This window comes from Mus musculus, chromosome 16, assembly GCF_000001635.26.
Source record: "Mus musculus strain C57BL/6J chromosome 16, GRCm38.p6 C57BL/6J".
Lineage (NCBI taxonomy): Eukaryota > Metazoa > Chordata > Mammalia > Rodentia > Muridae > Mus > Mus musculus.
The window spans coordinates 62,328,077-62,355,965 of NC_000082.6; the positions used below are offsets into that span (position 1 = coordinate 62,328,077).

The following is a 27,889-nucleotide window of genomic DNA, read 5'->3' on the forward strand; positions in this document are numbered from 1 at the left end:
ATACACCGCTTGCCATATATTCAGCCCCAGGAGATCCCCTGATGGTCCCCATCAGAACCCTCTGGGAGAGCCAGATCAAGAAACTGGAATCCACCAAGTTGGTATTCAAAGACAGCAATTTCTGTTAGTTTTCTGATTCTTAACCTCATAAAACTGCCCACTGCCTGATGCTAGATAACTATTTATTCAACAGGTAGTTGCTGAGCATGTATATTTTAGATCATGTTCTATTAAGTAGCAAAACTCAGACAGATCATGCATGCCCTCTCAAGACCTACACATTGAAAATTTTTAAATAAATAATTAAACAAGTCAATCACAAATGTGGATTATCTCTTCACACACAAGAGAGAGAGAGAGAGAGAGAGAGAGAGAGAGAGAGAGAGAGAGAGAGAGAGAGAGAGATCCATGAGCCTTTAGTAAGTACAGCTCCTCTCTATTGTTTTGTTTCATTCATTAGCCCCAAAAGACCACCAAGGAGCTTACCACAAGTAATCTCACTAGGGTCTCTTTATTCAAACTCGAGCTTGAGCCACATCACCTCCCATATCTGACACAGCAGAACATGAGCCCCAAGCTCTTAGCAGGACAAAGTTTTATAGGAAATGGCAAACAAGCAAGGGGGTTTCTACCCTAGCACACATCTGATTGTGGGGCTACTATGGAATTTTGTCATCCCTATAAAATAATTGCCTGATGCTGGTAGCCAAACTATAAACTTAACTTCTGCTTTCCTCCTGATTGGTGGTTGTTAGGAAGTGAAGTGCCAAGAACAGACATGTAACCTGGAAGTGCATGGGGAGTAACCTGGAAACTGATGCTAGAGAGTTCAACCTTAGGTCAGGTTCTCTAAGATGGAATCTGAACCCATGATATGGTCTCTCACTCTCTTCTTCCAAACACTGACTAACAAGTGTATGCCGGGATTTCCTTTCCTTGCTAAGACCTTGGGATGATTACCATCAATCCTGAAGAATTTGGGGAAATAACTTGTGTGTATCTGTAAACAGGCCACAATCTTACTGTATTTAAGACTCACATGCATGTATATTTATCAAAGTGGATACCGCCATGCTTCCTTGCAGATGAGGACAAATGTACCGTAAGTATCGTGTCCCTGAAAGTAAAATTGTTGGCAGTGAATTTCACTCTCTCCTTAAGTCTACCTTGAGCTGAATTTAACAGTAGAAAAATCAGACATTGACCCAGAGCAAAGGGAATCTCCAGCCATTTGAGAAGTTTACTACTTGCTAAAGGAAAAGAAACTTGTCTTTACTGAGGGATTGCTACCTGCCTGTGGAATCATTAGTGATGGACAAAATTCATACCTTTTCTAATCACTGGGAATATCTTAGAAACATTCTGGATGTCATTCAAATTTGGCCTTTCTACTTTATGGGAAACATTACAAAGAAGTTTCTAAACCAATGATTATATTACACAAAAGCTAAAATGAAAACTTAATTCTCCTGTCATCTTCTCCAGATTGCAATGCTTCGAGCACTTGGAAGCTAATGGATGAGAGACAAAACAGCTATTATTACTCAAGAATAAATTACAAGTAAATTAAGTTTGACATCATCAGCAGATGGTGACATCATCATCATCATTCAACAAACATTTCATGGGAACCTGCGGCATGAAGGAAGCTCTTTTGACAGGCAAATAAGAAAAGCAACCTAAGCAGGTGATGTCTCTGTCTCTAGTTAAAAGAGGCAAAGTCAGTCTCTGCTCTACACTGCATCTCTGTATCCCGCCCCATAGGTATTTTGCTCCCCCTTCTATGAAGGACTGAAGTATCCATACTGTGGTCTTCCTTCGTCATGAGCTTCATTTGATCTGTGAATTTTATCTTTGGTATTCCAAGCCTCTGGACTAATAACCACTTATCAGTGAGTGCATACCATGTGTGTTCTTTTATGATTTTACCTTACTCAGGATGATATTTCCTAGTTCTGTCTCTTTGCCTAGGAATTTCATGAATACATTATTTGTAATGGCTGAGTAGTACTCCATTGTGTGAATGTACCACATTCTCTGTATCCATTCCTCTGTTAAGAGAGATCTGGGTTCTTTCCAGCTCCTGGCTATTATAAATAAGGCTGCAATGAACATAGTGGAGCATGTGTCCTTATTACATGTTGCAGCATCTTCTGGGTATATGACCAAATTTCTGAGGAACCACCATATTGATTTTCAGAGTGGTTTCACCAGAAAGACCATCCAGAAACTGCCCTACCTGAGAATGGATACAGTCACCAAACCGAGAAACTATTGTGGATATCAACAAGTGCTGACAAGAGTCTCATATAGCAGTCTCCTGAGAGGCTCTGCCAGTGCCTGACATACTCAGAGGTGGGTGCTCTCAGCCAACCATTGGATTGAGCACAAGGTCCCCAATGGCAGATCTAAAGAAAGATCTAAGGAGCTGAAGGGGTTTACAGCCCCATAGGAGGAGCAAAAGTATGAACCAACCAGTACCCCCAGAGCTCCCTGGGACTAAAACACCAACCCATGAGTACACACGGAAGGACTCATGGCTCCAGCTGCATATGTAGCAGAGGATGGCCTTGTTGGACATCAATGGGAGGAGAGGCCCTTGGTCTTGCGAAGGCTCAATGCCCCAGGCTAGGGGAATCCCAAGACAGTAAATTGAGAGTGGGTGGGTTGGTGAGGGTGGGGTGGCATAGGTGGTTTTTGGAGGGGGAACCAGAAATGGGGATAATATTTGAAATGTAAAAAAGGAAAATATCTAATTTTTAAAAATGCAAAGTTAGAAGAGAATCTAGATCAGGAGTAGAAAATGCAAAATTAAAGTGTGATAAAAACATAATACTAAGAAAAATGTATATACTGATTCTTTAAGGATATTTAACATGATACAGAAGGACAGTAAGAGACTGGATGAGAGAAAGACCTTACAGACAGAAATCTCTTCTAGGGCAATGTGAGACCATCCCAAGTTTAAAGGGTGGAATGAGGCACTTTAACCCTCAGATAAAGAAGGATATACCTAAATTGGAAAATGATTCATTTAAAGAAAATATAGGTGCCTTATCTCCCTTCTATGCTTATAATTTTAATTAGTTAGTGTTCATATGCTAACAAATATACATTATATCTATGAAAAACTAAAATGTTTAATGTTAAAATTGATATGTATAAGTCTATTTTTTTTAAACATCACACAGTGGACAGACCCAACTCAATGAACCCTGAGTTCTGTCTTAAAACAGGTATAGAGTGAATGAGAGGACCTTATTCACACTGTTCTTCACTTCTCTATAATATCTCAAACAGGCTGCAGGGACTGGTGTTTAGAACCCATGGGAAATAAATGGATAAGCAAGTATATAAGTCATATATCACTTATTTTATGACTATGGCTAGAAATGTGACTTTTCATTTTTTTAGATTATTAAAGCTTTAATATAAAAAATCCTTAGAAATTAAAAACACCATGCAATGGAATGAAGCAAACCCCAACTCTATATACATCAATGACATCTAACCTTTTAGAATAGTCATTCTAAATATCTGTAGCTTCACATTGGTTTTCAGTTTCACATATATATTTGCCTACGAAAATTTAAAAAATCTGTGACACAGCTCTAACTACAAAAATAATTAGTTTTATATACTCCTTCATGACTCATACCCTCAATTAATTTATGCATATACATTTTCTCATGTTTCCTAGAGAAATACAATATAACCCTAAATGTGAGGACCCCTCACTATATCCCATCCAAATAGACTTCTTGCTCTAATATAATCCATCTGAATGTATGAAGATGAAATGGGAAAAGACTTGATGCCACACTTTCCACTATCCTACACAAGATAAGTAGGTGAGAGACAAGTAGTTGATACTATACAAACCAGTATACACTGATACACTTATATTTATACTTGAATGTTTATATGGCTTTTATCTCCAAATTTAACTTATTTGATTACTGAATGTTAGGGACTGTGTTTAGAAAAATTAAGATAAAATCTTCCTTATTCTGTGTTACCTTTTCAAGATTTAAATCAAAGCATGTAAAATATAATTTATTAGCCCTGCCCTTTTCAGACCCTTCGGAGTTAATGGCTGCTATTCTCCAATGATATACCTACTGATAAGTTGAACTTGTCCCATGTTTGGGCAGGAATCTAATTAAACTCAGTGGGCCACACACAAAGAGGTAAATAAATATAGGGTGGGCACTTCCTGGGAAAGGGGGTTTCAGTGGAAGAGGAAAGTGATAAGAGGAAGAAAGTGGGGGGAAGAAGACAATAAAATTCATAATATAAATATATGCAACTATTAACTGATAAAAAACAATTTTGAAATATATAGCATGTGATAATTAATTTAAATAAAACAGCTAAATGTAAGTAGTCATATGGAGTCATACTGTTAAAGATAAGTTTCTTCTCACTGAAGTGTCCTGGTCATGATAGCTGTAATTTTTTTAATTATCAGATTGTCTACAGCATATTCTCCTGAAGGGCTGAGTGAAGTTATTTTTCTTTTCTTTGTGATGATTGACTCTTGCTAGAAACAGATTATCATATTAGCTCTGAGAGATCTCCACTAATTGGGGAAAAGAATATAAATGGCATAAAATCCTATCCAACTAAAAAATAAAAAGATAAGAAATAGCCTGTCTGCAAAGAATGTCTATCAGAACTGTTGATATCTTGCAACAAATAAAACACACACACACACACACACACACACACACAAAGATGTTAAGCTGTCAAAGAGTTTTCTTAGAAGGATATAGACTTTGAAATTACTATTATCATCATGAACTACAACTTTTTCTAGCTGCTCTTCTTACCAACCTGGTTTGTAAACAATTCTTTTAAGGTAACTTTAGGCATCTAATTATAAGTTTTTAAGTTGAAAATAATAATAAAGGCTTGAATTTTAGATAATAGAATTTACTAAGCAAGTGAAGAGGTTCTGGGATGAGTTGAAGTAGAAGAAACTGTAGTCAGGATATATTACATGGAAAATTGATTTTCAGGAAAAAATATAAATTATTTAAAAATAAAAAAGAAAGTCTGTACTTTAAATTTAAAGATAGTAGAATAATGTTACTGCACAGGTTTCCAATGTATTTTTTAATCATAAAATAATTATTTCAGGGCAAGTATACAGCAAAGCTGCCTATAAATCCTGGAAATGCATTTTCATCAGTTTTTGATGAGTAAGCTGCCATTGCTATCATCTGAAAACTACAAAGAGTGTGTGTGCACAGTGTAAGCAAGTATTTCATACAAGATATGCAATATTTGATAACTGTATTTGTGAATTGACTCTGAGGGCTGTGTTGCTTAATTGGAAAAATAAATAATGATTTTTCAAGAAACATATTGACAAATATTCACATATATTGTAGAGATATTTTGATCTGGCAATAGATAACATCCAAAGGTATTATCTGGTCAAAATGCACACATGCACTGGATTACAATATGGTATGACTAGAATACAGACATGCCCTTACTAAACACTACTTAAGAGCAAAGAGAGAGAGAGAGAGAGAGAGATGGTAGGTGGCATGTGCTGTGGGTTGTGTGTTGTGTGTATGGCAGCTTTACCAAGACAATTTTAAGGAAACAGGTTACAGAGAAAATAAGCAAGACACAGATGAAGACCAAATGAGCCAGAGAATGAGTAGGAGCCAGAAGATTAGAACATATTATCAAAGTTAGTATAAGGCCAGGCATAACAATTCAGTCAGAAGGTGAGAGAAGCCAGATTGAGTCAGGCGTCTTGGAAGATTAGATTTTTCAGAGGCTAGAAGCTTCCTTGTCTAGGTATAGATATATTTGGATGAAAGAAGGAAAGACTCTGGGCACAGCATAGGTATGTATCTCATCTCATTATTTTATCTGAAAAAATAAAAGTGACTTTTACACAAGTAATCATGATCATAATAATGTAAAACTCCATCAAGATATTTGTATATATTTCTCTACTAAGAAATGTTTAAGACTCATGCTGAGATGGAAAAGATTATAAATTTCTGGATTACATTAAGTGAAACTGAGCTACGTTTGACAGTGGAATGGAGATTGGGTAGTTGTTATCCAGGATGCATTGTTATCTGTAACCAATTTATTCAAAATGATCTGATTCAGTTACAAATTGAGAAGTAAGATAGGAAGTCATAGGACAATGCAACAATAACTCATTTGAGGTATTCCCTTCAAAAATTAGTTAATTAATACAAGTTTCATTATTAACATTCATTTAACAATATCAACTCAAGAATGGAAACAAGAATTTAGAAAACATTTAAGTTACAAATAATGATATTGAACACACAAACAGCCTCAGGAATGTTGGTTTAAAAAAATGTCAGGTAGAGCAGATTCCACAATGTGAAGAAATCTTTTATCAATATGTAACATCCACACAGTGGAAGAGACACACCATTCCGAAAGGACCACTGACTATTTAGCTAAAAGCTACAGAACACTAGCAAGAGAAGAATCAAAGTGTCTAAAATTCACTGGGACAAAAAATTCTAAAACCACAGTAATTACATTACCAAAGGGAAAATTATTTTGTAACACATGAAAGAAATTTATGAGTGGATGGTTCAACGATACATTAATTTACCAAAGTAGATCAAGTTAAGTAACATAACAAGCTATGTAAACTTTACTTGATAACATAAAATAAAGGAAAAGAAACAAATGAAACAAAACTTGCATATCCCTCAATTTTCAGAGATTACATTTCAAAAAATTTGTAATGGGCTAAATATATTTAAGTATTTAACATATAATTAATATCTCATTTAAGTCGCAAAATTTCTCAATCCTCCTGAGCTCTTAGTTCAGAGAAACGTAGACCCTATCCCCAGAAATCATAATCTTTCAAGACCCCAGCAGCACTGGCCTAAATACTGAGCTGATTTCTCTTTTCCAGGCTGTAAAATCTTAAATTGGCTTTCTTACAGACCTCTGACAACAAAGAAGATGGCTTTATCAAAAAGGGGGATGCTCCACACAAAATGTCACTGTCTTTGAGTTTACACTGGAACTCTCAAGAGCTTTTCTTCAGGGCTCCATTAGTGTACAAAGGGAACTTTGTCTGAAGCTGAAAAAGCACTACTTAATTGTAAGGGAATTTTACACCAGCAATATGTTTGCTTGGACAAGGGATCAGATCCAAAGTCTTTCTAGATCTGTGAGATCTGGCTGAAATGATAAACATTTTATCCCTCTGGCTAGAATACAGACATGCCTTTAGTATACACCTTTAATCCCAAACAATGAATGTAAATTTAGTTTGTAGAAGGAAGCAGCCATGTTTGAAAGTCTAAGTGATGGGCAGACAAAGTGAGGAGTCAGAGAAAGACTTTACAGAATGAGTCAGAAGTAGGATATACCCAACTCTGGTAAAAACAAGGGTTGGAAGTCAGTTGAGAGAAGTGCAGTTGAGTTGAGTTCATGACAGTTCGTTTGGTGACAATTTAGTTCATGGATTTCAGAGGCAATTTTTACAGAGACAGTTTTCCAAACTGGTTGCAGAATAAACAAGCTAGACACAGGTGAAGACAGAGAGTGAGAAGGAACCAGAAGATTAGGATAGGTAGCTAGAGTTAGTTTGAAGCTAAATAGAGAAATTCTGAGAGACACTGAAAAAAATCCAATTTGAATCAGTCAGTGTGTGGAGCAGTTTGAGCCTGAACATCTGAGTTTAAACAGCCATTCAGAGTTCAGAAAGAGCTAGAAAGGGTGAGCTTCTTCATCAGAAATCCTTGGAGATGACAATTAAATCAGGCAAATAAAGGTGACTTTTAAAGTTCAGGGTAGAAGTACTGGTGCTCTTTTGTATAAGACTGGTTATCTTAGTCTTGAGAAATCAATTCTTTTCTATAAAGCCTCAACCTCATGATCTAAAGAGGCTATTAGCCTGAGAATGAACTTAGTGTTAATTATTTTTGCCTGCCTCAAGCGAATATGATCTTTAAGGAATGTTATGTGTTCATTGGTTATGTTAAATTCATATGGTTTGTAATTACCTTTGGTTGATGGTATACCTTCATACATGCAGTGATAATTATCAAAGCATCTTTGTACTTAAGAGGATTTTGCTTAGATGGGAAGCCCCTTAATTGACTATTTAAATCCTCTAAAACTCTGTAACTATTCTAGATGTCTCCATGTTCCCCCACCATTGAAATAAAGAAATCTGCACCCAGCTAAAAAGCATCGTTTCATTGAAGAAAAATTTCCAATCAGTCATTACTGAAAATTAAAGTCAAAACTTGAAAATTATTTTAGGAATAATTTTTAAATACAGATTTATTGGAGACAATACAGATAAATTAATAATCTAGGACTTGTTACATTTTATTTTCTTCTCTGAGTACAATGTATTTAATATTGACCACTTTATTCTGTTTCATTGGAATACTAGTTCAATGGAGATTATGCAAATCTCCGTGAATAAAATACAAAATGGTTCTAGGCCTTGAGGAAAACTTATTAGATGTTGCCTGAAGTTGCCTATTTCCCAGAACTGGCATGCAGTTCTCAAAGCAGACAGTAATGTAAATATGTTAATAAGGTGAAAGGTGCATATTTTCTGTCAAAGCACCAAGTCAACCTAATAAATAAATGCTTTGATGAAAACATTTTACTATTATACTTTGACTAACCAAAACATTCAGCCCCAGGTATGAAGCAGGCACACTTTTGTGCTTCAAGGAAACCTTACATGTGTACACATTCACAAATAAGACAACTAGAAAAGAATAGCTGTGAAATTTACTCATGTTAGTCACTAAGAATATAGAGAACAGCACATAAATGTGTTATCTAATACCAAGTGGTCAGTCCTGAAAAAATATATGAGTAACTTTATACAGATTGAGCAAGGTGTATTTCTGTATTTAGGAATATAGATGTATATACATAAATAAATGCAAGTAGCAAAATTTAATGAAATAAGAGCCTTGACTTTAAAAGACAACAAGAACGTTTATATGGGAGGACTTGAAGGAGATGAAAGGGAGAAGTGATATATTTATACTATAATCTCAATAAATAAATATTTTTAAAAGCATACAGCTGCTAAGATACAGACTTCTTGAAATTTGCTTCACTATTATCTTCAAAGTTGAGCAATAGAGGCCACAAAAATGTTTGATAAATGAGCAAATTTATGAATAAAATTATGAATTCTGGCCATAATCATTGTCAAACTATCTACATTGGAGTGTGGATGAAAATAAAATATGTAACAGTCAATTAAAGTTAAAAACGGTATCTCACTGATCATGAGATGCTCTTCTCTTAAATAGAGATAACATAAAAATTAAGGCAACATGCAATAAAGGAAAGAATGACTCTATTTTTTTTTTTTTTTTTTTTGAGACAGGGATTCTCTGTATAGCCTTGGCTGTCCTGGAACTCTCTTTGTAGACCAGGCTGGCCTCGAACTCAGAAATCCACCTGCCTCTGCCTCCCAAGTGGTAGGATTAAAGGCATGTGCCATCAAGAATGACTCTTAGAGAACCTCTGCTAATTTAACAACCATGAGGAATGCACCTGTAAGTACATGTGTTTACTCAATGACTAGGGAATCAAACCAGCAGCTACAAAATAATCTTTACCATGGTCTGTTTTAATTTGAGTTCACCAACTGAAGCAGAATGATAGGAAACTATCTCCATGTGAATGTTGATGTGTGTGTGTGTGTGTGTGTGTGTGTGTGTGTGTGTGTGTGTATGTGTATGTGTGTGCGTGTGTCTTTTTCAATTGCTTTTCACCTGATGAATCCTTCACAAAACCTAGAGCTCATCTTCTTGACTCGGCTGAACTGAAAATGACCCACATGTCTATGTCCGTCAACCCAGTGCTTAGATTATAAAGGCCCTTTCTATGTCTAATTTTTACAGGAGTTCTACAGATTCAGTCATATCCCTAACTTATTAAACTTTGATTTTTAATAACATATTCTGTGGATAACATCCAGAACACTTTCCTAGTAGACCTCATTATTCTCATGGTTCCGCCCTACTTCTTATGAGAACAGGATTACTCTTTTGTTAAAATGCAGTAAATCCTAATAATTAAATATCCTTTTCACATGTCAAAAAGTTCCAAACTGTTTGTATTTTATAATCTAGACAGACAGATATATATATATATATATATATATATATATATATATATATATATATGTGTGTGTGTGTGTGTGTGTGTGTGTGTGAGTGTGTGTGTGTGTGTGTGTGTGTGTATACAGGTACATTCGTATTAATATACCTACTGGAGTATCAATCACATGACACCAGAGGTGACAATCGAGAATTGCTGACCCAAAATGCTGAGGGTATAGCTCAGTCGCAGAGTACTTGCTTGGCTTCTACAAGGCTTTGGACTGGATCTTAACCACTGCAAGAAAAACAAAAGAGCTTCTTCAAGGTATCTGAATCAGGGTATACAAATCAATACAATTACTTACTTGATGGGTGAATTTGATAAAAAGGAGAGTGGGCTGATACCCAAGATACCCTCCAACTGAGTAGAGCATCTCAATTTTGCAAACAGATCACAAGAATATCCTGAGCAAGAAATTAACCTTCAACTAGTCTTCACTTTCCTAAATGTAAGAGGTAGAAATCTGGGCCTGACAAGAATCCCTTAATATCATATCAATCTGTGCTTATACTATAGACAGATGCCTTAGATGATGCCAACAAATATCATATATTCTAGCTTAGAAAATAGGCCTAATGTGCAGATTGAAATACAGTTGTACATGGGAAATTCTGAAATGTAATTAAGGTAATGTAATATGAAAATACAGAAGGCTTTAAAGAGCAAAAAGGTATGGAGAATGTGAAAGGCATCTTTTAATAGGCATGATAAATAAAAAGCAGATTCCCCCATCAATGTGGCCTATATGACATCAAGCTACGTCCAGAATGATACAGCTTTCATTACCTCAAGAGATACTTTTTAAAATGAGCATCAGGACCTAACCATGTGGACTTTTGATGCTATTTTGAGTTCTGTATCTGTGAGATCAGGAATGATATGCTCTATCTATCAGCACAAAAGGCAGACTGCTCTCGGAAATCTAGTTTGTAGTGATTTGAGAGAAACATGAGGCAAATGTCAGAAAGAAGGTATCAGAGATTAAGGTCTGTTCTTCAACAGAGCTTCGAGTCAAATTATAAAAAAAATAGATCATTAACAAATTAATGTCTTTCCTCTGGAAAACTCCAACTCTGGGGGGCCAAACCCTATATCCACACATCTAGTGCACCTCATTTTTGCTTTGTCAGACGACCAGGCAAAAATTAATGCAGCACAAGGCAACTGGAGCAACTACTCAAGGCTGGCATGCGCTGCAAACAGCTCAACCCTCCCAGCCTTCACCTGGCAGCTGGAATTCAGCAGCCCAGGAGTCACAGTGGGACCATCACCGTTCTGCTGGTTCACTTTCTTAAAGATTTTACTGGACTATTAAGGGGCTTGACTTTCCACAAAATAGATAATATTCAAGGCATATCAGAGCAATATGGAGACTTGAAGGTACATTAACTTGAAATATCTGAAATTACTTGGCTTCTGCCTCTGCGGGCTTCTGAGGCCAGGCAAAGGTTAAGTATCAGCTTCTTGTTGCAGAATACTGCATCTGCTCTAGGGCACAGACAGGTTATCACCTGTGAAATCTGTTAAGGTCCCTACAAGGAAGCCTGCTGTTTAGAAAGCACTCATGCCAGAAATGAGCTTTACCATATGGACTAAAACACACTTAAGAGACAATTTTCATCAGAAAACTAACTAGAGCAGACTTTGCATCCTGTACCTCTTTATAGCTTAGACATTCAATGTCCAACAACCGTTTATAAGTGAGTGGCTAGGTCACTAGAATGCTCTCCTTCCCGGTTTTGTATTACTTTTCTGTTTCTTCCATTTATCTCACAAAAGATACACCTGTTCTATGTACACTGAATCTGAACTCTACACCATTTAGAAAGCTAAGAGCATCTTGGATCAACACTGATTGTCTTTGGAGACATAAACACCCATGGTTCACAGGCACCTCCTGAATGATAGGGACAGGGATCTGAGGATGCTCCTTCAGCTTCTAGGAAAGCAAGTAAAGGCCAATTGTACCTTAAGTAATCTGTAGGAATGCCATGAGACAGCCTGCTAATGGGAAATTGAGAGGACCACAGCCCTACTCTAGGGAGGACTCGGGATCAGAAGACTATGTTCCCACTTTGCTGTGTACTATCTAAAACACTTGAAAAAGTTCTATTAATCTCTGGTTGCCAGTTCATCTGTAAGATGAGTGATACCTACCTAGTGTCTTCCTCTCAGAAATATTAAGTTCAAAAATGAAATGAGACATGCAAAATATCATGCCTGCTCAAGTGAGTCATAGGTGGTATGATTAGCTATAAGGTTTCCTGGGCCTGAATTTATCTCTTTCACTTGAGCTTCTAGAGGACTGATTGCTGTCATTCATGTGCTCATTCATGATTCAAAGATGTGAATACCAAGGCTACGCTTTACTCCTTTCATAAAAGCATACGAAAGACCCAACATATGCCACACTCTAGGAGGCAGAATCTTTCTAAAGTGAACAAAAGCAAATTATTGCTTCATGCGGCATTTAACGCTAGATCCAAATATACTTTTCAGCTTTTTGAGCATTTGCATCTTAGTCTAACCTCCGAGAGATGCAAATCAACTCTACATAAAAACAATACTACAGCAAACTGTTATATTACACAGTAGAACCTGAATTTATCAATTTAAACTTTTGTTACTTATTTATTCAATAAAATATTCTTTATTGTTACAGGATCTCATAGAGCCCAGGGTGACTTTGAAGTTGCTCTGTAACCAAGGATGACCCTCAACTTCTGTTTCTCCTGATTCTATCCTTCAGCTGCTGGAGTTCTGAGCATTAACCTCTAGGGCCTCATCCATGCTAGATCAGAACCCTTCCAACAGAACTATATTCTTTGCCTGTCATTTTTGTCTGAACACATATTATTTTGCTTATCCTATATCTGACTGTCAACTAAGTAATTAATGATCATCAATAAGAATTATCTGAGTAATAAAATAAACACTGACCCTGTCCACACCCGCTCTACACATATTATTTTCCTTGTCCTATAACAGACTGTCAACTAAGTAATTAATGACTATCATTAAAAATTATCTGAGTAATAAAATAAGGCTGCCCCTCCCCTCACCTGCTCTGTACTGATTCTGAAACACTTTCTGCAGCAGGAGAACTTTCACTTATAGCTCATTACACACACAATGGTCACACGCTTGTGTCTGCAGTCATGTGGAAGGTTTTTTATCACCGTATGAGTGGATAATGTAGCAAAGAAGAGCTAAATGAACAGAAAAACTGGAGGTACCTTTTGCAATTACACAAAGGTAGTTTAATGATCATAAGACTGAGGCAGAAGAAAATTGGGAAGCCTAGCAGAACCTAGCAGAACTTTCTCAACATGAAGTTGAATGCTGTTGCCCAGCTGAGCACACCTCACTGAAAAAGGCAATCTTGCTAGGGTAGCCAATAGGACTGTTAGCCAGCAATCTAATTGTCCTCTGATGCCTCGACTAAATATGTGTCACCTGAGTCTGTTGTGATAAAATAAGTGTTCTCATACGTGAAACTTGTTTTTCCCTCTTAAAAACTTCTAGGCTTAGGGAGACGGCTCAGGATTTAAAGTGTGTGCTGATGCTGTGCAACATGAAAACTGTTATCATATCTCCAGAAGCCCATGTAAATGTCTGGTTGCTACCTGTAATTTCAACCTTGAAAGGCAGAGAAAGGAGAACTTCACTGTAATCTCGCTAGCAAGAACAAACATATCAGTCAGCTTCATGTTTGACTGAGAGAAGTTGACTCCATGAATAAGGTGGACAGAACAATCACAGAGAATTCCTGATACCAATTCTAGATATCCACTAGGTCTCACACAAACACACAATCATGTTCCTACCTATGTGCGTATATACACATGCAATAATGAGTACTACACACACACACACACACACACACACACACACTCACACACACACACAAAACACCAAAACCACTTATTTTAAAAGACCAATGAGGCACCCAGGACCTAAGGCTATTCCACAGCCCATTGTGCATGAGTCTCACCAGAAGAGAGCCATTCTCCAAGGAGTGCTCTCACTTCCAGGCTCAGAGGTAAGATAGCTACTTTCTCTCAAATAATTGTCCAAAGCTAGACCTTTGAGGAACACACAAGGTACAGGAACAGTGCAACAGTTGGAACAGGATGCTTCTGGTTGCCATTTGCACCCTGGGGCTAGGACTATTCCACAGGCCACAGTACATAGGTTCCACCAGGAGAGGGCTATTCTCCCAGGAGTGCTGAAACAGGCTTATAGGCTCACAGGAGGGACAAGTTTCAGCCAGATACAGCAAGAACATCTAACACCAGAGATAACCACATGGTGAAAAGCAAACACAAGAATCTTACCAGCAGAAACCAAGATTACTTGGCATCATCAGAACACAGTTCTCCCAGCACATCAAGTCCTGGATACCCCAACCCACAGGAAAAGCAAGATTTGGATTTAAAATCACATCTCATGGTGCTGATAGAGGATTTGAAAAAGGACATAAATAACTACCTTAAAGAAATACAAGAGAACACAGGTAAACAGCTAAAAGCCCTTAAAGAGAAAACAAACAAACAAACAAACAAAATCCCTTAAACAATTACAGGTAAGCATAATCAAACAGGTGAAGGAATTAAGCAAAACCATCCAGGATATAAAAATGGAGTAGAAACAATAAAGAAATCACAAAGGGAGACAACCCTAGAGATAGAAAACCTAGGAAAGAAATAAGGAGTAATAGATGCAAGCATCACAAACAGAATACAAGAGATAGAAAAAAAGAATCTCAGGTTTAGAAGTTACCATAGAAAACATTGACAAAGAAGACAAAGAAAATACAAAGTGCAAAAAAGTCCTAACCCAAAACATCCAGGAAATTCAGGACAGAATGAGAAGACAAACCTAAGGATATTAGGAATAGAAGAGAGTGAAGATTCCCAACTTAAAGGGTAAGTAATCTCTTCAACAAGATTATGGAAGAAAATTTCCCTAACCTAAAGAAAGAGATGTCCATGAAAATACAAACAGCCTACAGAACACCAAATAGAAAGGACCAAAAAAGAAATTCTTCCTGTCACATAATAATTACAACACCAAATGCACAAAACAAAGAAAGAATATTAAAAGCAATAAGGGAAGAAGGTAAAGTAACACATAAAGGCAAACCTACCAGAATTACACCAGATTTCTCTCTAGAGACTATAAAAGCCAGAAGATCCTGGACAGATGTCATATAGTCCTTAGGAAAACACAAATGCCACTGTTGGGAACAAAATAAAAGGGGGGCCCAGGGTGGGCCCGGGGGAAGAAAGGGAAGTAGAAATATGCCCCGTCCTGCCAGAGTTCCTGTACTCTGGGCAGGCAGACTCGGGGAGATTGCCAGACACTTTTCCACAGAGCCCCGGGTGAACATGCCTGACTCACGTTGGGTGGGGGTGGAAAAGGGGCTGCCCCAACCGGGGACCCCCCCCCAGCTACCTTGCTAACACCCCAGGGTTGCAGGAGAGAGGGAATAGGGGAAGAAGTTCCCAACACTGACCAGAGTGTGCAGTGTGCCTTGAAGGAGCAGAGACTGACTATGGTTTAAGAGCTTTATTATGGAAATGCAGAGGTAAAGAGAGAAGGTAGAAGGAGAGAGAAGAGAAGACAGAGGAGAGAGAGAGGGTGAGAGTGAGTGGTAAGAGGTAAGAGCAGAAAAGTAAGAGACCATAGTAGGGACTGAGCATCCCTTTTTATGGTCTTCTCTGTTGCTGGATAACTCAGGAGGAATTTAAGCTGAAGGTCAGAAATTTGGGCCATTGCTTAAGTGACTACTGACCATGCTTCTCTTGTAGGGGCTGTGGTGGGTGGTAATTTAGGCAGGGGCCAGAGTTCCTGGAGTATGAGGGAACACCTACCATGTCATGTAGGTGAATTATGACCATCGGGGTTCAGACTTCAGCTCGACTGGAAACCATCCTGTAATTCCCCACATGCCACCCCAGGCTACTGTACCCAGAAAAACACTAAATCAACATAGATGATGAAACCAAGCTATTACATGACAAAAACAAATTTACACAATATCTTTCCACAAATCAAGCCATACAAATTATAATAGGCAGAAAACACCAACACAAGGAGTGAAACTACACCCTAGAAAAAACAAAAAAATGATGTTTTAACAAACCAAAAAAGATAGCAACATAAACATCTAACAACAAAATAAGAGGAAGCAACAATCACCTTTCCTTAATATCTCTTGATATCATTGGACTCAATTCACCAATAAAAGACTAACAGACTGGATACATAAACAGGATCCAACATTTTGCTGCATACAGAAAACCCACCTAAGTGACAAAGACAGACACTACCTCAGATTAAAAGGCTAGAAAACAATCTTCCAAGCAAATGGTCCCAAGAAACAAGCTGGAGTAGCCATTCTAATATCAAATCAAATCAACATTCAACCTGAACTTATCAAAAATAATAAGGAAGGACATTTCATCCTCATCAACAGAAAAATCTACCAGGAAGAATTCTCTATTCTGAACAACTAGGATGCTAATACAAGGACATCCACATTCATAACAGAAATTTTACTAAGGCTCAAAGCAAACATTGAACCTCACACAATAATAGTAGGAAACTTCAACATTCCATTCACATCAATGGACAGATCCTGGAAACAGAAACTACAGAGACACAGTGAAACGAAAAGAAGTTATGAACCAAATGGTTTTAGCAGATATCTATACAATATTTTATCCTAAAACAAAAGAATATAACTTCTCAGCACCTCATGGTAACTTCTCCAAAACTGACCATATAGTAGGTCACAAAAGAAGCCTCAACAGATACAAGAAGATTGAAATAACCTTGTGGACCCTATTAAATCACCAAGGACTAGCTAAGGCTTCAATACCAACAAAAACAGTAGAATGTCAACATACACATGGAAGTTGAACAATACTCTACTCAAGGATAACTTGTTAAGGGAAGAAATAAAGAAAGAAATTAAAGACTAGGTTCCGGGACTCAGCAGAACTTAGGAAATTAGTCTGAACAGGTCAGAGGGTGCGCCAGAGAACCGGACAGCTTCTGAGACAGGCAGAAGCACAGAGCCGCTGAGGCAGCACCCTTTGCAGGCTGCAGACAGCCGGCCACCATCCGGACCAGAGGACAGGTGTCCGCCTGGCTTGGGAGGCGGCCTCAGCCTCAGCAGCAGCGGTCGCCACCTGGGTTCCGGGACTCCGCAGGACCTAGGAAATTAGTCTGAACAGGTTAGAGGGTGCGCCAGAGAACCGGACAGCTTCTGGGACAGGCGGAAGCACAGAGCCGCTGAGGCAGTACCCTTTGCAGGCTGCAGACAGCCGGCCACCGTCCGGACCAGAGGACAGGTGTCCACCTGGCTCGGGAGGCGGCCTCAGCCTCAGGAGCAGCAGTCGCCATCTTGGTTCCAGGACTCCCTGGAACTTAAGAATTTAGTCTGCACAGGTGAGAGTCTGCCACAGAAGCTGACAGCTTCTGGGAACTGCCAAAGCAACACAGCTTCTGAGAGAGGCCCTGTTTTGGGCCTTCTTCTTCGACCAGGAGGAGGTCTAAAAACAAGATATCTGCGTACCTTCCCTGTAAGAGAGCTTGCCAGCAGAGAGTGCTCTGAGCACTGAAAATCAGAGGAGAGAATCTGTCTCCCAGGTCTGCTGAGAGACAGTAACAGAATCACCAGAAGAACAATCTCTAAACAGAGTCAACTATAACTACTAACTCCAGAGATTACCAGATGGCGAAAGGTAAACGTAGGAATCCTACTAACAGGAACCAAGACCACTCACCATCATCAGAACCCAGCACTCCCACTTCGCCCAGTCCAGGGCACCCCAACACACCCGAAAACCTAGACCTAGATTTAAAAGGATATCTCATGATGATGGTAGAGGACATCAAGAAGGACTTTAATAAATCACTTAAAGAAATACAGGAGAACACTGCTAAAGAGGTACAAGTCCTTAAAGAAAAACAGGAAAACACAATCAAACAGGTAGAAGTCCTTACAGAAAAAGAGGAAAAAACATACAAACAGGTGATGGAAATGAACAAAACCATACTAGACCTAAAAAGGGAAGTAGACACAATAAAGAAAACTCAAAGTGAGGCAACACTGGAGATAGAAACCCTAGGAAAGAAATCTGGAACCATAGATTTGAGCATCAGCAACAGAATACAAGAGACGGAAGAGAGAATCTCAGGTGCATAAGATTCCATAGAGAACATCGGCACAACAATCAAAGAAAATGGAAAATGCAAAAAGATCCTAACTCAAAATATCCAGGAAATCCAGGACACAATGAGAAGACCAAACCTACGGATAATAGGAGTGGATGAGAATGAAGATTTTCAACTCAAAGGACCAGCAAACATCTTCAACAAAATTATTGAAGAAAACTTCCCAAATATAAAGAAAGAGATACCTATGAACATACAAGAAGCCTACAGAACTCCAAATAGACTGGACCAGAAAAGAAATTCCTCCCGACACATAATAATCAGAACAACAAATGCACTAAATAAAGATAGAATACTAAAAGCAGTAAGGGAAAAAGGTCAAGTAACATACAAAGGCAAGCCTATCAGAATTACACCAGATTTTTCACCAGAGACTATGAAAGCCAGAAGAGCCTGGACGGATGTTATACAGACACTAAGAGAACACAAATTCCAGCCCAGGCTACTATACCCAGCCAAACTCTCAATTGCCATAGATGGAGAAACCAAAGTATTCCACGACAAAACTAAATTCACCCATTATCTCTCCACGAATCCAGCCCTTCAAAGGATAATAACAGAAAAAAACCAATACAAGGACGGGAACCACGCCCTAGAAAAAACAAGAAGATAATCCCTCAACAAAACTAAAAGAAGACAGCCACAAGAACAGAATGCCAATTTTAACAACAAAAAAAAAAACAGGAAGCAACAATTACTTTTCCTTAATATCTCTTAATATCAATGGCCTCAACTCCCCAATAAAAAGACATAGACTAACAAACTGGCTACACAAACAAGACCCAACATTTTGCTGCTTACAGGAAACTCATCTCAGAGAAAAAGATAGACACTACCTCAGAATGAAAGGCTGGAAAACAATTTTCCAAGCAAATGGTATGAAGAAACAAGCTGGAGTAGCCATCCTAATATCTGATAAGATTGACTTCCAACCCAAAGTCATCAAAAAAGACAAGGAGGTGCACTTCATACTCATCAAAGGTAAAATCCTCCAAGAGGAACTATCAATTCTGAATATCTATGCTCCAAATACAAGGGAAGCCACATTCATTAAAGAAACTTTAATAAAGCTCAAAGCACACATTGCACCTCACACAATAATAGTGGGAGACTTCAACACACCACTTTCACCAATAGACAGATCATGGAAACAGAAACTAAACAGGGACACAGTGAAACTAACAGAAGTGATGAAACAAATGGATCTGACAGATATCTACAGAACATTTTATCCTAAAACAAAAGGATATACCTTCTTCTCAGCACCTCATGGTACCTTCTCCAAAATTGACCACATAATAGGTCACAAAACAGGCCTCAACAGATTCAAAAATATTGAAATTGTCCCATGTATCCTATCAGATCACCATGCACTAAGGCTGATCTTCAATAACAAAAAAAAAAAAAAAAAAAAAAATAACAGAAAGCCAACACTCACGTGGAAACTGAACAACACTCTTCTCAATGATACCTTGGTCAAGGAAAAAATAAAGAAAGAAATTAAAGACTTTTTAGAGTTTAATGAAAATGAAGCCACAACGTACCCAAACCTTTGGGACACATTGAAAGCATTTCTAAGAGGGAAACTCATAGCTCTGAGTGCCTCCAAGAAGAAACGGGAGAGAGCACATACTAGCAGCTTGACAACACTTCTAAAAGCTCTAGAAAAAAAGGAAGCAAATTCACCCAAGAGGAGTAGACGGTAGGAAATAATCAAACTCAGGGGTGAAATCAACCAAGTGGAAACAAGAAGAACTATTCAAAGAATTAACCAAACGAGGAGTTAGTTCTTTGAGAAAATCAACAAGATAGATAAACCCTTAGCTAGACTCACTAGAGGGCACAGAGACAAAATCCTAATTAACAAAATCAGAACTGAAAAGGGAGACATAACAACAGATCCTGAAGAAATCCAAAACATCATCAGATCGTTCTACAAAAGGCTATACTCAACAAAACTGGAAAACCTGGACGAAATGGACAAATTTCTGGACAGATACCAGGTACCAAAGTTGAATCAGGATCAAGTTGACCTTCTAAACAGTCCCATATCCCCTAAAGAAATAGAAGCAGTTATAAATAGTCTCCCAGCCAAAAAAAGCCCAGGACCAGACAGGTTTAGTGCAGAGGTCTATCAGACCTTCAAAGAAGATCTAATTCCAGTTCTGCACAAACTTTTTCACACGATAGAAGTAGAAGGTACTCTACCCAACTCATTTTATGAAGCCACTATTACTCTGATACCTAAACCACAGAAAGATCCAACAAAGATAGAGAACTTCAGACCAATTTCTCTTATGAATATCGATGCAAAAATCCTCAATAAAATTCTCGCTAACCGAATCCAAGAACACATTAAAACAATCATCCATCCTGACCAAGTAGGTTTTATTCCAGGGATGCAGGGATGGTTTAATATACGAAAATCCATCAATGTAATCCACTATATAAACAAACTCAAAGACAAAAACCACATGATCATCTCATTAGATGCAGAAAAAGCATTTGACAAGATCCAACACCCATTCATGATAAAAGTGTTGGAAAGATCAGGAATTCAAGGCCCATACCTAAACATGATAAAAGCAATCTACAGCAAACCAGTAGCCAACATCAAAGTAAATGGAGAGAAGCTGAAAGCAATCCCACTAATATCAGGGACTAGACAAGGCTGCCCACTTTCTCCCTACCTTTTCAACATAGTACTTGAAGTATTAGCCAGAGCAATTCGACAACAAAAGGAGATCAAGGGGATACAAATTGGAAAAGAGGAAGTCAAAATATCACTTTTTGCAGATGATATGATAGTATATATAATTGACCCTAAAAATTCTACCAGAGAACTCCTAAACCTGATAAACAGCTTTGGTGAAGTAGCTGGATATAAAATTAACTCAAACAAGTCAATGGCCTTTCTCTACACAAAGAATAAACAGGCTGAGAAAGAAATTAGGGAAACAACACCCTTCTCAATAGTCACAAATAATATAAAATATCTCGGCGTGACTCTAACTAAGGAAGTGAAAGATCTGTATGATAAAAACTTCAAGTCTCTGAAGAAAGAAATTAAAGAAGATCTCAGAAGATGGAAAGATCTCCCATGCTCATGGATTGGCAGGATCAACATTGTAAAAATGGCTATCTTGCCAAAAGCAATCTACAGATTCAATGCAATCCCCATCAAAATTCCAACTCAATTCTTCAACGAATTAGAAGGAGCAATTTGCAAATTCATCTGGAATAACAAAAAACCTAGGATAGCAAAAACTCTTCTCAAGGATAAAAGAACCTCTGGTGGAATCACCATGCCTGACCTAAAGCTTTACTACAGAGCAATTGTGGTAAAAACTGCATGGTACTGGTATAGAGACAGACAAGTAGACCAATGGAATAGAATTGAAGACCCAGAAATGAACCCACACACCTATGGTCACTTGATCTTCGACAAGGGAGCTAAAACCATCCAGTGGAAGAAAGACAGCATTTTCAACAATTGGTGCTGGCACAACTGGTTGTTATCATGTAGAAGAATGCGAATCGATCCATACTTATCTCCTTGTACTAAGGTCAAATCTAAATGGATCAAAGAACTTCACATAAAACCAGAGACACTGAAACTTATAGAGGAGAAAGTGGGGAAAAGCCTTGAAGATATGGGCACAGGGGAAAAATTCCTGAACAGAACAGCAATGGCTTCTGCTGTAAGATCGAGAATTGACAAATGGGACCTAATGAAACTCCAAAGTTTCTGCAAGGCAAAAGACACCGTCAATAAGACAAAGAGACCACCAACAGATTGGGAAAGGATCTTTACCTATCCTAAATCAGATAGGGGACTAATATCCAACATATATAAAGAACTCAAGAAGGTGGACTTAAGAAAATCAAATAACCCCATTAAAAAATGAGGCTCAGAAATGAACAAAGAATTCTCACCTGAGGAATACCGAATGGCAGAGAAGCACCTGAAAAAATGTTCAACATCCTTAATCATCAGGGAAATGCAAATCAAAACAACCCTGAGATTCAACCTCACACCAGTCAGAATGTCTAAGATCAAAAATTCAGGTGACAGCAGATGCTGGCGAGGATGTGGAGAAAGAGGAACACTCCTCCATTGTTGGTGGGATTGCAGGCTTGTACAACCACTCTGGAAATCCGTCTGGCGGTTCCTCAGAAAATTGGACATAGTACTACCGGAGGATCCAGCAATACCTCTCCTGGGCATATATCCAGAAGATGCCCCAACTGGTAAGAAGGACACATGCTCTACTATGTTCATAGCAGCCTTATTTATAATAGCCAGAAGCTGGAAAGCATCCAGATGCCCCTCAACAGAGGAATTGATACAGAAAACGTGGTACATTTACACAATGGAGTACTACTCAGCTATTAAAAAGAATGAATTTATGAAATTCCTAGCCAAATGGATGGACCTGGAGGGCATCATCCTGAGTGAGGTAACACATTGACAAAGGAACTCACACAATATGTACTCAATGATAAGTGGATATTAGCCCAAAACCTAGGATACCCAAGATATAAGATACAATTTCCTAAACACATGAAACTCAAGAAAAATGAAGACTGAAGTGTGGACACTATGCCCCTCCTTAGAAGTGGGAACAAAACACCCTTGGAAGGAGTTACAGAGACAAAGTTTGGAGCTGAGATGAAAGGATGGACCATGTAGAGACTGCCATATCCAGGGATCCACCCCATAATCAGCATCCAAACGCTGACACCATTGCATACACTAGCAAGATTTTGCTGAAAGGACCCAGATGTAGCTGTCTCTTGTGAGACTATGCCGGGGCCTAGCAAACACAGAAGTGGATGCTCACAGTCAGCTAATGGATGGATCACAGGGCTCCCAATGGAGGAGCTAGAGAAAGTACCCAAGGAGCTAGAGGGATCTGCAACCCTATAGGTGGATCAACATTATGAACTAACCAGTACCCCGGAGCTCTTGACTCTAGCTGCATATGTATCAAAAGATGGCCTAGTCGGCCATCACTGGAAAGAGAGGCCCATTGGACATGCAAACTTTATATGCCCCAGAACAGGGGAACGCCAGGGCCAAAAAGGGGGAGTGGGCGGGTAGGGGAGTGGGGGTGGGTGGGTATGGGGGACTTTTGGTATAGCATTGTAAATGTAAATGAGCTAAATACCTAATAAAAAATGGAAAGAAAAAAAAAAAGAAATTAAAGACTATTTACAGTTTAATGAAAATGAATCCACAACATACCCAATGTTATGGGACACAATGAAAGCAGTGCTAAGATGAAAACTTGTAGCTCTGAATGCCTCCAAAACTGGAGAAAACAAGAGAATATAAACTAGCAGCTTGACAACACATCTGAAAGCTGTAGAACAAAAAGAAACAAATACACCTAAAAGGAGTAGAAGGCAGGAAATAATCAAACTCAGGGCTGAAATCAACCAAGTAGAAACAAAAAGAACTATACAAAGAATCAACCAAACCAGGTGCTAGGTCTTTAGGAAATAAATAAGATAGATAAAGCCTTATCCAGACTAACCAGAGGGCACAGAGACAGTATTCAAATGAACAAAATCAGAAATGAAAAGGAAGAGAGAACAGAAAGAGAGAAAATCCAAAAGATCACCAGAACATACTACAAAAGCCTATTCTCAACAAAACTGAAAAATCTGGATAAAATGGACAAATTTCTAGACAGATACCAGATAACAAAGTTAATTCAAGATCTGATAAATGATATAAACAGTTGAATAACCCCTAAGAAAATAGAAGCAGTCATTAATAGTCTCTCAAACAAACAAGCAAACAAAAACCAAACAAACAAAGCCAGGACCACATGCATTTAGTGAAGAGTTCTATCAGATCTTCAAAGAAGACCTAATATCAATACTCTTCAAACTATTCCACAAAATAGAAACAGAATGAACACTCTCCAATTTGTTCTATAAAGCCACAATTACTCTAATACCTAAACCACAGAAAGACCCAACAAAGAAAGAGAACATCTGACCAATTTCCCTTATGAATATCGACGCAAAAATACTCAATAAAACTCTCACAAATCGAATCCAAGAACACATCAAAACAATCATCCATCATAATGAAGTAGGTTTCATCCCAGGGATACAGGGAAGGTTGAATATATGGAAATCCATCAATGTAATCCACTATATAAACAAACTCAAAGGAAAAAAAACACATGATCATTTCATTAGCTTATGCTCTAAGAACAAGAATTGACAAATGTAACCTCATAAAATTGCAAAGCTTCTGTAAAGGAAAGGACACTGTCAATAGAACAAAATGGCAACCAACAGATTAGGAAAGATCTTTACCAACCCTACACATGATTGATGGCTAATATCCAATATATACAGACAATTCACAAAGTTAACCTCCAGAGAATCAAATAACCATATTAAAAATGGGGTGCAGAGCTAAACAAAGAATTCCCAATTGAATAATATCAAATGGCTGAGAAGAACCTAAAGAAATGTTAAACATCCTTAGTCATCAGGGAAATGCAAATCAAAACAGCCCTGAGATTCCACTTCACACCAGTCAGAATGGCTAAGATCAAAAACTCAGATGAAAGCAGATGCTGGCAAGGAGGATGTGGAGAAAAAGGAACACTCCTCCATTGCTGGTGAGACTGAAAGCTGGTACAACCACTCTGGAAATCAGTTTGGCTGCTCCTCAGAAACTTGGACATTGTAGTATTGGAGGACCCAACAATACCACTCCTCGGCATACACCCAGAAGATGCTCCAACATGTAATAAGGACACATGCTCCACTATGTTCATAGCAACCTTATTTATAATAGCCAGAAGCTGGAAAGAACCCAGATGTCCCTCAACAGAGGAATGGATACAGAAAATGTGGTACATTTACACATTGGAGTAGTACTCAACTATTAAAAACAATGAATTCATGAAATTCTTAGGCAAATTGAAGGAACTAGAAAATATCATCCTGAGTGAGATCACCCAGTCGCAAAAGAACACACATTGTATACAGTCACTTATAAGTGGATATAAGCCCAGATGCTTATACTGTCCAGGATACAATCCACAGACCAAATGAAGCTCAAGAAAAAGGAAAACCAAAGTGTGGATACTTTGGTTGTTACTAGAAGGGGGGCATAAATTACCCATGGAAGGAGTTACAATGTGGAGCTGAGACTGAAGGGAAGGCCATTCAGAGACTGCCCCACCTGGGAATCCTTCCCTTATACAGTCACCAAACTCAGACACCATTGCTGATGCCAACAATAGCTTGCTGACAGGAGCCTGACATTGCTGTTTCCTGAGAGGCTTTGCCAGTGCCTGACAAATAGAAAGGTGGAGCCTGGAAGCCAGCCATTGGACTGAGCGCAGGGTCCCCAATGGAGGAGCTAGAGAAAGGACCCAAGGAGCTGAAGGGGTTTGCAGCCCCATATAAGGAACAACAACATGAACTAACCAGAACCCCCAGAGTTTCCAGGGACTAAACCACCAACCAAAGAGTACACATGGAGGAACCCATGGATCCAACTGCATATGCAGCAGAGGATGACCTTGTGGGTCATCAATTGGAGGAGAGGCCCTTGAGAAGACTTGATGGTCCTGTGTAGGGGAATGTCAGGACCAGGAAGCAAGAGTGGGTGGGTTGGTGAGCAGGGGGAGGGGAGAGGACATGTGGGGGGGGGGGCGGTTGGAGTAGAAACCAGGAAAGGTGATAACGTTTGAAATGTAAATAAAGAAAATATCTAAAAAACAAAACAAAACAAAAACAAAACAAAACAAAAACACCAACTAAGCAAAGGGGTTGTGAATTGACAATACCTAACTTGGATAATAAAAGATAAGCAAAACAATTCATCATTCCAAACCCCATAAAGCTCCCCCTTAACTTAAATCCTATTTATATTCTAGTAAACTCGTGTTAATCCAAAAACATCAAAAACAGAAAATGATGCAGTGTGCTTACCCTAACATACAATCATATCTTAGCAATAGCACATTGTACAACAGCAGCTGTTTAACTATGAAATCCTGTCCTGGCTGAGGTGACAGATCCAAGCTTCTATGTAATATCACAAAAGCTTCCTGACCTGCAGAATCATTAGGCCAGGAAAGATCAAAACTCTAAATCTGAGATAGATTTTTCAAATGAATTTTTGTTTCCTACCACATGAGAGGTTAAAAAAAAATCAAATTTATTCTTCATAAACCCAGTAGCATTTGTAACATATAGATTGAACCACATCATTCCTCAAGTTCCTGTACATGGTACAAGTCTTACATTAACATATATCATGAAGAGCAATATCAAGAAACTGTAAACAAAATTGATATTTATTATGAATAATTAATTTAGGCTATTTCACTAAGTATTTTTAATAACATGCCTTTCTAAAACAATTTCTTTGTTTTCTAATGCTAAAACAAATGGACTAAAATATTAGGAGAAACAATGCACAGAAAGTTTTTGGTGTATGACAGTAATGATAGCTGATGCTTAAGAAGGCCTATATTCTACAGTTTATGTATTTCAACACTTAACCACTTCCCACAATACACACACACACACACACACACACACACACACACACACACACACACACACAGACTATACAGACTATAATACTTATAAGAGCAAGCATCTTATCTCTAGATATATCTGTTTCCTGAAATAAAATGGGCCCTGAAAACAATTCCTTTAAAAAATGAATAAACAAGCAGAAAGGAGTTGAGTCCATTTGAAGGGAACACAGGCAAAAGCCCACAGTGCTGAGGCTTCCTTGTGTATTCACTGCTGCTCCTTCTGAAGACAGAAATTTCTAATTTTCCATTCTGGAGACAACACCTTGTGAGGTTGTCCTCTCATGTCAATATTGGATACTTTACTCTTGTCTCTTCATAAAGGTACAATTTGCACTCCTTCCTGCTTTTAGATTGATTTAGGTCTTTCCTGTAAACTGCTACATATTATCTCACTCTTTGAGGCATTGCCTTGTTCACCTTGGGGCATTCTTTGGTGCATTGAACAACAGACAATCATTGTTTTCCAAATCTTCAGAGAAAACAAACTCAAAAAGAAATGTACCATTAAACACAAAGAAGTCACTGTGTTGGCAATACCTACATTTTTCATGGCAATACATTTAAGTATTGGAGCCCATTATGCATCCTATTGGGTGGTTGAAATCAGCTCATTTGGTGTTTGAGCTAATTAGTAACACATTAATTTGAAGCTCTTTAAATGTTTGATAATGGTTACACTTCAGTTGTTCAGCAAGGCTTCAATCTATGGACTAACCTTAAGAAGATCCCATAATGGAGACCAGAGGTGTTGATAGGGGGACGGGTGTCTTCCTACTGCAGCACAGAGCAGAACACTTTCAGCATGTTTGGAGACTGCACCTGAGTAGAAGTCACAATGAGAGAATGCCGTAATAAGGGTTGCAGGCATTCCGAGC

The 27,889-nt window shown here is 38.3% G+C and overlaps 1 long non-coding RNA gene across 1 annotated transcript; it reads right to left on the reverse strand.

Annotated features, from left to right (window-relative positions):
• Nucleotides 1-1,055: 1,055 nt before the first annotated feature.
• Gm33797 lies at nt 1,056-27,889 on the reverse strand. Its single transcript, XR_384919.1, has 3 exons — nt 27,730-27,889; nt 10,289-10,413; nt 1,056-1,117 (listed from the first exon to the last, which is right to left on the reverse strand). It is a non-coding gene; the product is annotated as a predicted gene, 33797 (long non-coding RNA).